We start from the raw sequence: 11,050 nt of genomic DNA, 5'->3' as shown, positions 1-11,050 counted from the left end.
GCAAATGCAAATGCAAATGCAAATGCAAACACAGCCACTAACAATGCTATTGCAACCAAGTTGGATCGTCTTATCGAAATGATGTCCGCGCTAACTACTTGCCTCACTGCTAGCAGTAGGCAACAATTCGCAAATGAAACCTCAAATATATAATAATGACAACCTATTGCAGCTATAACAAACCTAATATAATTGTATTAATACATTCACTTAATAATAATAACAATAATAATACTCACCTAACAATCCACTCATTTTTATCCAACGCACTCGTGTCGCGAATGTGTATCCAATTGCGGATGCGGATGCGGATGAGGAGGACGAGAAGAGGGTACAACAACAAATGCTCATTAGCTTTCAATCGATGGGATTACAGCTTTTGGTTAAACTACATCATTTTACGTACAAAGATGACTCGTTGCTCCTTGCTACACGTCCTGGTTGCTATCGATGGTTGTCCGGTATGCTGTAATTGCGACGGCTGTAACTGCGGCGGCGGCTGCGGCGGCGGCAGCGGCGTCTGTGCTGCAATATAGGAAGCAAAAACATCATCATCAATGCCTTGACTCCACTCGTATAGATGTTGTGATCAAGAAGTGGTATACTACCAAATTAATAATAGTAGCTCTGCACTCCCTGCTACGTGTCCAAAATAATGACCGGCAGGCTGTCATTGTGTGTGCAGACATTCGATACTCGTCGTCAATTCAGTGTGTGTGGGCTTGCAGCTCGTTGACAGGCTGCATGCATCGGCCCTTGACACATCATTCTGCATCATCATCATCATCATCATGCACAGCATGGTTGGTGTATGGTTCGGTTTGCACTGGAATTAATCAAATGTGGTTAGTCTATGCAAAATGTAAGCAATCCGCAATACAAATGAATACGCGCCTGTGCTCCATGGTCAAACACTTGCCGATACGACAGATGTTGGCCAAGCTATGGGTGCCCGCCAGTGGTTCCATGCATTTGCTCGCGCCAGAGCTGATGCCTTACGCCAGTGCCAGTTGTCTCAGTGCTGGCCATGCCACTTGCACAGATGCCAGTATCCCCTCCGACGTCGATGCTGATGTCTGTCCTGATGCCGGTAGTTTATCAGCTAATATATATGCTGGTGCTAGCTACTCTGCCAGCCATCATGCTGGCGACTACAATTCGGACGCCACGGATGACGACGACGCCCATGCAGTTGCGGATGCAGCTGCAGCCAATGCATGTGCTGGCCGCCCAAGTGCCAGTGTTGATGCCATAGCTGGTGCCACTGCCAGCTCCAGTGCCAGTCACTCCTATGCTGGCATCGGCTCGACTCCAGATGCCGATGTCGATGATGTCGTTAACGATGCTGATGCTGCAATTAACAACAGAAGTGCAATTGCTAGTGCAACTGCTGCCTCTGTTGCATCCACCGATGAAGTCATCCCAACTCCTCAAGAGCACTCCTGGATTGATGTCGCCACTACTCACCATGCCAGATTGCCAGTGTTTCGGCGGCTGGCTGCAGCAGCCTTTGATGCTCGTCCCCCTCCACCGATCGAGCAGCCATCACAAGAATCACCTGTAACATAGAACACTTGTATTTTCTTTTCATATTTCTACTATTTGTAAGAATCTAATTCAAACTCACTCTTTATATTGGTATTATTAGTTTTTATTAGTAGTATTAGTATTTAGTATTTAGTTTTATTATTATTAATCTTAGTAATGTAAATTCTTTTCACTTAGCTTGTACTTTGATTTTTCGCACAACGCAATTTCTTTAACATTTACTCACTTACTCACTCACATACACTCACACACACACACACTTAATATTCGCATCTATGTTAGGTATATTAATAAGATATGGCAGCCCTGCGTGGTTGTTAACATCAATGTAAGCCAGTTGAGCCCTGTTATGTTAAGTTTAACATTAACATTGACTAGGGCGCCAATTCATTCCAATTCAAAATACTCGGTATACAATGGGATACACACGGAACCGAGCGACTGTCAAGCGCCTGCCCGTTCAGCCATCTGCCGGCTGTGCTGGCTCTCCCAATAGAGGGAGTTCCAATTCCAATTCCAATCCAACTGGATTTGGGATTGGAATGTCGGCTGAATTGGTACGGTGAGGTGGAGGCGCTGGGCAGTCCAGTTCCCAGATTCGTCTGTAGAGCGGCAGCGAGTGCGCACGCGAAAACGCGATTGAGATCCGATCCGACATCGACATCGTGCGCGGCAGTGGAGCCCCGGCGGCCGACGGCAGACGCCACCATCTAGACTATCTAGATTGACTAGACAAAAACCAAATAAATAAATAAATAAATGATTAAATTGTAGTAATTAATATAAAGTGGAAATCAAGTGTTTTTTTTCTTTGTAAATAATAATATTGAAATTGTGATTAATTTTCGAGACAGAGACTCCTATTTGCAAAAACAATTATTTAGTGGCGGCGTGAGTGTGTGCCTCGATCCGAATAAAAACTACTGGTCAATCATGTACAATGCACTCTCGGGCAGTCTCGTCGACGATGACGAGACTAGTGGCGATGAGGAGCTATTTGTGGATGAGGACTATGTGGAGGATGGAGAGGAGGATGAGGACGTCGATGTTCGACTCGCTGGATGACTATCTGCTGGCTGGAATTGGCTCAGGTGATGCAAATGAGCCAAATCAGGTTGGTGCTAGTAGTAATGGTCATGCTAAGGAGGATGCTGCAACTGTGCTGACGCGTGCTATGCACGCAATGCTGGCTCAGGAGCAGCAAATGAAATTGCACAAACAGAGGCAGCAAAAACTCGAATTCAATTCGAATAAGAGGCCAGCTAATAATCAGGGCAATAGCCCAAAATCCAAATCATTAAAATCTAATAAGAAAATGGCGCCGAAAAAGGACGCCAACTGCAAGCACAACTTTCAGCTGCGATCGGAAGCTGATTGCTCTAATAATAACAATAGCAACATCACCATTGACGATGATGAACTGTTGAAAGTACTCCAGAGATGCGAGCAATTGTCTGGTGGTGTTGCCAGTCCAACGCCATCTACTCGATCAACTTTGGCAACAGCAACTGCAACTGCAGCTGTAGTCAATACTCCAACCAAATCAAATTCTAAATCTAAATCTGAATTGAATAAGAATTGTAGATCGGCCAAGGCAAAGGCAAATGCAAAGGCCATTTCTGCTTCACAACAGACAGCGGCTGACACTGATGAGATAGTCAACCACCTATTCACTGGATCCGATGAGTTTGCCAATTCGGATGTCAACGAGATGCTGAACCACTTGTTTAGCGGTTGCGAGACTAACAAATGCATTCAGCCACCACCTCCATTGTCTGCATCGGCAGTGGCTACATGCCGCAAAATGGCTACAAGTAATGCGCCAGCTAATCGAAAGCTGTCTGCTATGATGTTTAAAAAGAAACTGGTTGATGCATTCGATATTGATGCACCTACCACATCGAAGAAGGCAGCCGCTATTGAGGCTGCACGCAAATTAGCTGCTGAAAATGACCACCGGCCCACAGATGGCGCCAATAATCAAATCAACAACAACACAGCAACAACAACAATAATAACAATATTAACTGCATTTCAATTGATGCTAATGCTAACGATGTTGAAATGGATGACGATGTTGATGATGACGATGATAAAGTCGTTGATGACGTTGACGACGATGACGTCAATGCCAATACAAATGCCAATGGCAATTTGAATGGGCGTAAGAATCGACCAACTCCACTATATTTGCCATTTGTGGCAAATATAATGCCAGTACTGGAGGGCATTAATAATGCGATTGGTGTTGATAATTATTACACCAAGCCGACGGCTGGGCAAGGTTTGCGTGTTCAATGCGCGAATATTGCAGCATATCGCAAACTGGTGCATCATTTCTCGCAAGAGAACATTGTGTCGCACACATATCAATTGGCATCGGATCGAGGATATCGATTCCTGATTCGCTATTTGCATCGATCGACGCCACCTAGCTGGATACGGCAACAGCTAACGGATCTGGGCTATACGGTACGATTCGTAAGCGTCATTAAGAAGCGATTCACTCGCCAGCCTCTGGATCTGTTCGAGGTGGAAATAGTGGCCGAGCCGAATAGCGCGAATGTGCTGAACATTGTGTGCTTGGGCGGCCAAAAGGTGAGAATCGAGAAGATCTTGCGCAATGCCGATGCTGTGCAATGCCATCGTTGCCAAAGATTCGGCCATACGAAGAATTATTGTCGCCGTCCTTTCGTATGCGTGAAATGCAGCGGCAGCCATGCATCCACCGACTGTGTGCGATCGAAGGACGATAGCCAGCCAGCAAAATGCGCCAATTGTATGGGCGAACATGCTGCTAGCTATCGCGGCTGCAAGGCATTCAAAGAGGCCTGCAAACAGAAGCTATCGAATCAGCAGGGCTTTCAGCAAGCCACTAAATTGGTTGCCGAACTGGCACGTAAATCAAATTCAAATCGCATTAATAACGCTACAACAGCGGCTATTATTAAACGTCACCTAAACAAGGCCACTACCACAAATGCTACCAAACAGCAGCAGCAACTGCTACAGAAGCAGCAACAGCAGCAGCAGCAGCAGCAGCAGCAGCAGCAGCAGCAGCAGCAAAGGCAAAAGCAGCAGCAGCAGCAGCAGCAGCAAAGGCAAAAGCCAATAAAGGCCAAGAAGAAGCAGCAGCAACAGCAGCAGCATCCTAAGCAGCCTAAGCAGCCACTAAAGATGAACAAAATTATGGTTGGCAGCTATGCCGATGCCCTAAAACTTGGTCTAAATGTTAAACAGCCAAGTGTCTGGCTGCAGCAACAGCAGCAACAAATTCAACAAAAGCGACAAATCCAAATTCAAAGTCGACAACTACAGCGACAGCAACTACAGCTTCAGCCTCAAACTATGCAGCAATTACAGCTGCAACAGCTACTTCAACAGCAGCAACAGCAACAACTCTGTCAGACTCATCAGTATCCAGGTGGCAGGGATAATGTGAGTAGTATTGATAAGAAGCTGGATCAATTAATTGGCCTAATGCTGCTTGAACGTAAGCATTCCAAGGCAAATGCAAATGCAAATGCAAATGCAAACACAGCCACTAACAATGCTATTGCAACCAAGTTGGATCGTCTTATCGAAATGATGTCCGCGCTAACTACTTGCCTCACTGCTAGCAGTAGGCAACAATTCGCAAATGAAACCTCAAATATATAATAATGACAACCTATTGCAGCTATAACAAACCTAATATAATTGTATTAATACATTCACTTAATAATAATAACAATAATAATACTCACCTAACAATCCACTCATTTTTATCCAACGCACTCGTGTCGCGAATGTGTATCCAATTGCGGATGCGGATGCGGATGAGGAGGACGAGAAGAGGGTACAACAACAAATGCTCATTAGCTTTCAATCGATGGGATTACAGCTTTTGGTTAAACTACATCATTTTACGTACAAAGATGACTCGTTGCTCCTTGCTACACGTCCTGGTTGCTATCGATGGTGTCCGGTATGCTGTAATTGCGACGGCTGTAACTGCGGCGGCGGCGGCGGCGGCGTCGGCGGCAGCGGCGTCTGTGCTGCAATATAGGAAGCAACAACATCACCATCAATGCCTTGACTCCACTCGTATAGATGTTGTGATCAAGAAGTGGTATACTACCAAATTAATAATAGTAGCTCTGCACTCCCTGCTACGTGTCCAAAATGATGACCGGCAGGCTGTCATTGTGTGTGCAGACATTCGATACTCGTCGTCAATTCAGTGTGTGTGGGCTTGCAGCTCGTTGACAGGCTGCATGCATCGGCCCTTGACACATCATTCTGCATCATCATCATCATCATCATGCACAGCATGGTTGGTGTATGGTTCGGTTTGCACTGGAATTAATCAAATGTGGTTAGTCTATGCAAAATGTAAGCAATCCGCAATACAAATGAATACGCGCCTGTGCTCCATGGTCAAACACTTGCCGATACGACAGATGTTGGCCAAGCTATGGGTGCCCGCCAGTGGTTCCATGCATTTGCTCGCGCCAGAGCTGATGCCTTACGCCAGTGCCAGTTGTCTCAGTGCTGGCCATGCCACTTGCACAGATGCCAGTATCCCCTCCGACGTCGATGCTGATGTCTGTCCTGATGCCGGTAGTTTATCAGCTAATATATATGCTGGTGCTAGCTACTCTGCCAGCCATCATGCTGGCGACTACAATTCGGACGCCACGGATGACGACGACGCCCATGCAGTTGCGGATGCAGCTGCAGCCAATGCATGTGCTGGCCGCCCAAGTGCCAGTGTTGATGCCATAGCTGGTGCCACTGCCAGCTCCAGTGCCAGTCACTCCTATGCTGGCATCGGCTCGACTCCAGATGCCGATGTCGATGATGTCGTTAACGATGCTGATGCTGCAATTAACAACAGAAGTGCAATTGCTAGTGCAACTGCTGCCTCTGTTGCATCCACCGATGAAGTCATCCCAACTCCTCAAGAGCACTCCTGGATTGATGTCGCCACTACTCACCATGCCAGATTGCCAGTGTTTCGGCGGCTGGCTGCAGCAGCCTTTGATGCTCGTCCCCCTCCACCGATCGAGCAGCCATCACAAGAATCACCTGTAACATAGAACACTTGTATTTTCTTTTCATATTTCTACTATTTGTAAGAATCTAATTCAAACTCACTCTTTATATTGGTATTATTAGTTTTTATTAGTAGTATTAGTATTTAGTTTTATTATTATTAATCTTAGTAATGTAAATTCTTTTCACTTAGCTTGTACTTTGATTTTTCGCACAACGCAATTTCTTTAACATTTACTCACTTACTCACTCACATACACTCACACACACACACACTTAATATTCGCATCTATGTTAGGTATATTAATAAGATATGGCAGCCCTGCGTGGTTGTTAACATCAATGTAAGCCAGTTGAGCCCTGTTATGTTAAGTTTAACATTAACATTGACTAGGGCGCCAATTCATTCCAATTCAAAATACTCGGTATACAATGGGATACACACGGAACCGAGCGACTGTCAAGCGCCTGCCCGTTCAGCCATCTGCCGGCTGTGCTGGCTCTCCCAATAGAGGGAGTTCCAATTCCAATTCCAATCGGATTTGGGATTGGAATGTCGGCTGAATTGGTACGGTGAGGTGGAGGCGCTGGGCAGTCCAGTTCCCAGATTCGTCTGTAGAGCGGCAGCGAGTGCGCACGCGAAAACGCGATTGAGATCCGATCCGACATCGACATCGTGCGCGGCAGTGGAGCCCCGGCGGCCGACGGCAGACGCCACCATCTAGACTATCTAGATTGACTAGACAAAAACCAAATAAATAAATGATTAAATTGTAGTAATTAATATAAAGTGGAAATCAAGTGTTTTTTTCTTTGTAAATAATAATATTGAAATTGTGATTAATTTTCGAGACAGAGACTCCTATTTGCAAAAACAATTATTTAGTGGCGGCGTGAGTGTGTGCCTCGATCCGAATAAAACTACTGGTCAATCATGTACAATGCACTCTCGGGCAGTCTCGTCGACGATGACGAGACTAGTGGCGATGAGGAGCTATTTGTGGATGAGGACTATGTGGAGGATGGAGAGGAGGATGAGGACGTCGATGTTCGACTCGCTGGATGACTATCTGCTGGCTGGAATTGGCTCAGGTGATGCAAATGAGCCAAATCAGGTTGGTGCTAGTAGTAATGGTCATGCTAAGGAGGATGCTGCAACTGTGCTGACGCGTGCTATGCACGCAATGCTGGCTCAGGAGCAGCAAATGAAATTGCACAAACAGAGGCAGCAAAAACTCGAATTCAATTCGAATAAGAGGCCAGCTAATAATCAGGGCAATAGCCCAAAATCCAAATCATTAAAATCTAATAAGAAAATGGCGCCGAAAAAGGACGCCAACTGCAAGCACAACTTTCAACTTTCAGCTGCGATCGGAAGCTGATTGCTCTAATAATAACAATAGCAACATCACCATTGACGATGATGAACTGTTGAAAGTACTCCAGAGATGCGAGCAATTGTCTGGTGGTGTTGCCAGTCCAACGCCATCTACTCGATCAACTTTGGCAACAGCAACTGCAACTGCAGCTGTAGTCAATACTCCAACCAAATCAAATTCTAAATCTAAATCTGAATTGAATAAGAATTGTAGATCGGCCAAGGCAAAGGCAAATGCAAAGGCCATTTCTGCTTCACAACAGACAGCGGCTGACACTGATGAGATAGTCAACCACCTATTCACTGGATCCGATGAGTTTGCCAATTCGGATGTCAACGAGATGCTGAACCACCTTGTTTAGCGGTTGCGAGACTAACAAATGCATTCAGCCACCACCTCCATTGTCTGCATCGGCAGTGGCTACATGCCGCAAAATGGCTACAAGTAATGCGCCAGCTAATCGAAAGCTGTCTGCTATGATGTTTAAAAAGAAACTGGTTGATGCATTCGATATTGATGCACCTACCACATCGAAGAAGGCAGCCGCTATTGAGGCTGCACGCAAATTAGCTGCTGAAAATGACCACCGGCCCACAGATGGCGCCAATAATCAAATCAACAACAACAGCAACAACAACAACAATATTAACTGCATTTCAATTGATGCTAATGCTAACGATGTTGAAATGGATGACGATGTTGATGATGACGATGATAAAGTCGTTGATGACGTTGACGACGATGACGTCAATGCCAATACAAATGCCAATGGCAATTTGAATGGGCGTAAGAATCGACCAACTCCACTATATTTGCCATTTGTGGCAAATATAATGCCAGTACTGGAGGGCATTAATAATGCGATTGGTGTTGATAATTATTACACCAAGCCGACGGCTGGGCAAGGTTTGCGTGTTCAATGCGCGAATATTGCAGCATATCGCAAACTGGTGCATCATTTCTCGCAAGAGAACATTGTGTCGCACACATATCAATTGGCATCGGATCGAGGATATCGATTCCTGATTCGCTATTTGCATCGATCGACGCCACCTAGCTGGATACGGCAACAGCTAACGGATCTGGGCTATACGGTACGATTCGTAAGCGTCATTAAGAAGCGATTCACTCGCCAGCCTCTGGATCTGTTCGAGGTGGAAATAGTGGCCGAGCCGAATAGCGCGAATGTGCTGAACATTGTGTGCTTGGGCGGCCAAAAGGTGAGAATCGAGAAGATCTTGCGCAATGCCGATGCTGTGCAATGCCATCGTTGCCAAAGATTCGGCCATACGAAGAATTATTGTCGCCGTCCTTTCGTATGCGTGAAATGCAGCGGCAGCCATGCATCCACCGACTGTGTGCGATCGAAGGACGATAGCCAGCCAGCAAAATGCGCCAATTGTATGGGCGAACATGCTGCTAGCTATCGCGGCTGCAAGGCATTCAAAGAGGCCTGCAAACAGAAGCTATCGAATCAGCAGGGCTTTCAGCAAGCCACTAAATTGGTTGCCGAACTGGCACGTAAATCAAATTCAAATCGCATTAATAACGCTACAACAGCGGCTATTATTAAACGTCACCTAAACAAGGCCACTACCACAAATGCTACCAAACAGCAGCAGCAGCAACTACTACAGAATCAGCAGCAGCAGCAGCAGCAAGCAGCAGCAGCAGCAAAGGCAAAAGCAGCAGCAGCAGCAGCAGCAGCAAAGGCAAAAGCCAATAAAGGCCAAGAAGAAGCAGCAGCAACAGCAGCAGCATCCTAAGCAGCCACTAAAGATGGACAAAATTATGGTTGGCAGCTATGCCGATGCCCTAAAACTTGGCCTAAATGTTAAACAGCCAAGTGTCTGGCTGCAGCAACAGCAGCAACAAATTCAACAAAAGCGACAAATCCAAATTCAAAGTCGACAACTACAGCGACAGCAACTACAGCTTCAGCCTCAAACTATGCAGCAATTACAGCTGCAACAGCTACTTCAACAGCAGCAACAGCAACAACTCTGTCAGACTCATCAGTATCCAGGTGGCAGGGATAATGTGAGTAGTATTGATAAGAAGCTGGATCAATTAATTGGCCTAATGCTGCTTGAACGTAAGCATTCCAAGGCAAATGCAAATGCAAATGCAAATGCAAACACAGCCACTAACAATGCTATTGCAACCAAGTTGGATCGTCTTATCGAAATGATGTCCGCGCTAACTACTTGCCTCACTGCTAGCAGTAGGCAACAATTCGCAAATGAAACCTCAAATATATAATAATGACAACCTATTGCAGCTATAACAAACCTAATATAATTGTATTAATACATTCACTTAATAATAATAACAATAATAATACTCACCTAACAATCCACTCATTTTTATCCAACGCACTCGTGTCGCGAATGTGTATCCAATTGCGGATGCGGATGCGGATGAGGAGGACGAGAAGAGGGTACAACAACAAATGCTCATTAGCTTTCAATCGATGGGATTACAGCTTTTGGTTAAACTACATCATTTTACGTACAAAGATGACTCGTTGCTCCTTGCTACACGTCCTGGTTGCTATCGATGGTGTCCGGTATGCTGTAATTGCGACGGCTGTAACTGCGGCGGCGGCGGCGGCAGCGGCGTCTGTGCTGCAATATAGGAAAGCAAAAACATCATCATCAATGCCTTGACTCCACTCGTATAGATGTTGTGATCAAGAAGTGGTATACTACCAAATTAATAATAGTAGCTCTGCACTCCCTGCTACGTGTCCAAAATAATGACCGGCAGGCTGTCATTGTGTGTGCAGACATTCGATACTCGTCGTCAATTCAGTGTGTGTGGGCTTGCAGCTCGTTGACAGGCTGCATGCATCGGCCCTTGACACATCATTCTGCATCATCATCATCATCATCATGCACAGCATGGTTGGTGTATGGTTCGGTTTGCACTGGAATTAATCAAATGTGGTTAGTCTATGCAAAATGTAAGCAATCCGCAATACAAATGAATACGCGCCTGTGCTCCATGGTCAAACACTTGCCGATACGACAGATGTTGGCCAAGCTATGGGTGCCCGCCAGTGGTTCCATGCATTTGCTCGCGCC

At 45.7% G+C, this 11,050-nt stretch overlaps 2 long non-coding RNA genes across 4 annotated transcripts; both read right to left on the bottom strand.

Moving 5' to 3' along the window:
- Nucleotides 1–453: 453 nt before the first annotated feature.
- LOC149267706 (uncharacterized) lies at nucleotides 454–2,064 on the bottom strand. Of its 2 annotated transcripts, none has more exons than XR_016271521.1 (3): nucleotides 1,628–2,064; nucleotides 609–1,558; nucleotides 454–525 (listed from the first exon to the last, which is right to left on the bottom strand). It is a non-coding gene; the product is annotated as an uncharacterized LOC149267706 (long non-coding RNA). The 2 variants fall into 2 exon arrangements; XR_016271522.1 differs by having other exon boundaries at nucleotides 454–520.
- Nucleotides 2,065–2,074: 10 nt separating this feature from the next.
- Nucleotides 2,075–11,044, bottom strand: LOC149267705 (uncharacterized). Of its 2 annotated transcripts, none has more exons than XR_016271523.1 (6): nucleotides 10,676–11,044; nucleotides 10,313–10,591; nucleotides 6,688–7,324; nucleotides 5,669–6,618; nucleotides 5,295–5,585; nucleotides 2,075–2,276 (listed from the first exon to the last, which is right to left on the bottom strand). It is a non-coding gene; the product is annotated as an uncharacterized LOC149267705 (long non-coding RNA). The 2 variants fall into 2 exon arrangements; XR_016271524.1 differs by having other exon boundaries at nucleotides 10,313–10,586.
- Between the last annotated feature and the right edge of the window lie 6 nt (nucleotides 11,045–11,050).

The sequence above is a fragment of the Drosophila arizonae genome, unplaced genomic scaffold (assembly GCF_054131065.1).
Source record: "Drosophila arizonae isolate 15081-1271.41 unplaced genomic scaffold, UAZ_ARI_1.0 ARI_Backbone_189, whole genome shotgun sequence".
Lineage (NCBI taxonomy): Eukaryota > Metazoa > Arthropoda > Insecta > Diptera > Drosophilidae > Drosophila > Drosophila arizonae.
Note: the sequence above shows the minus strand (reverse complement) of the source record. Positions and strands in the feature narration are given on the sequence as shown.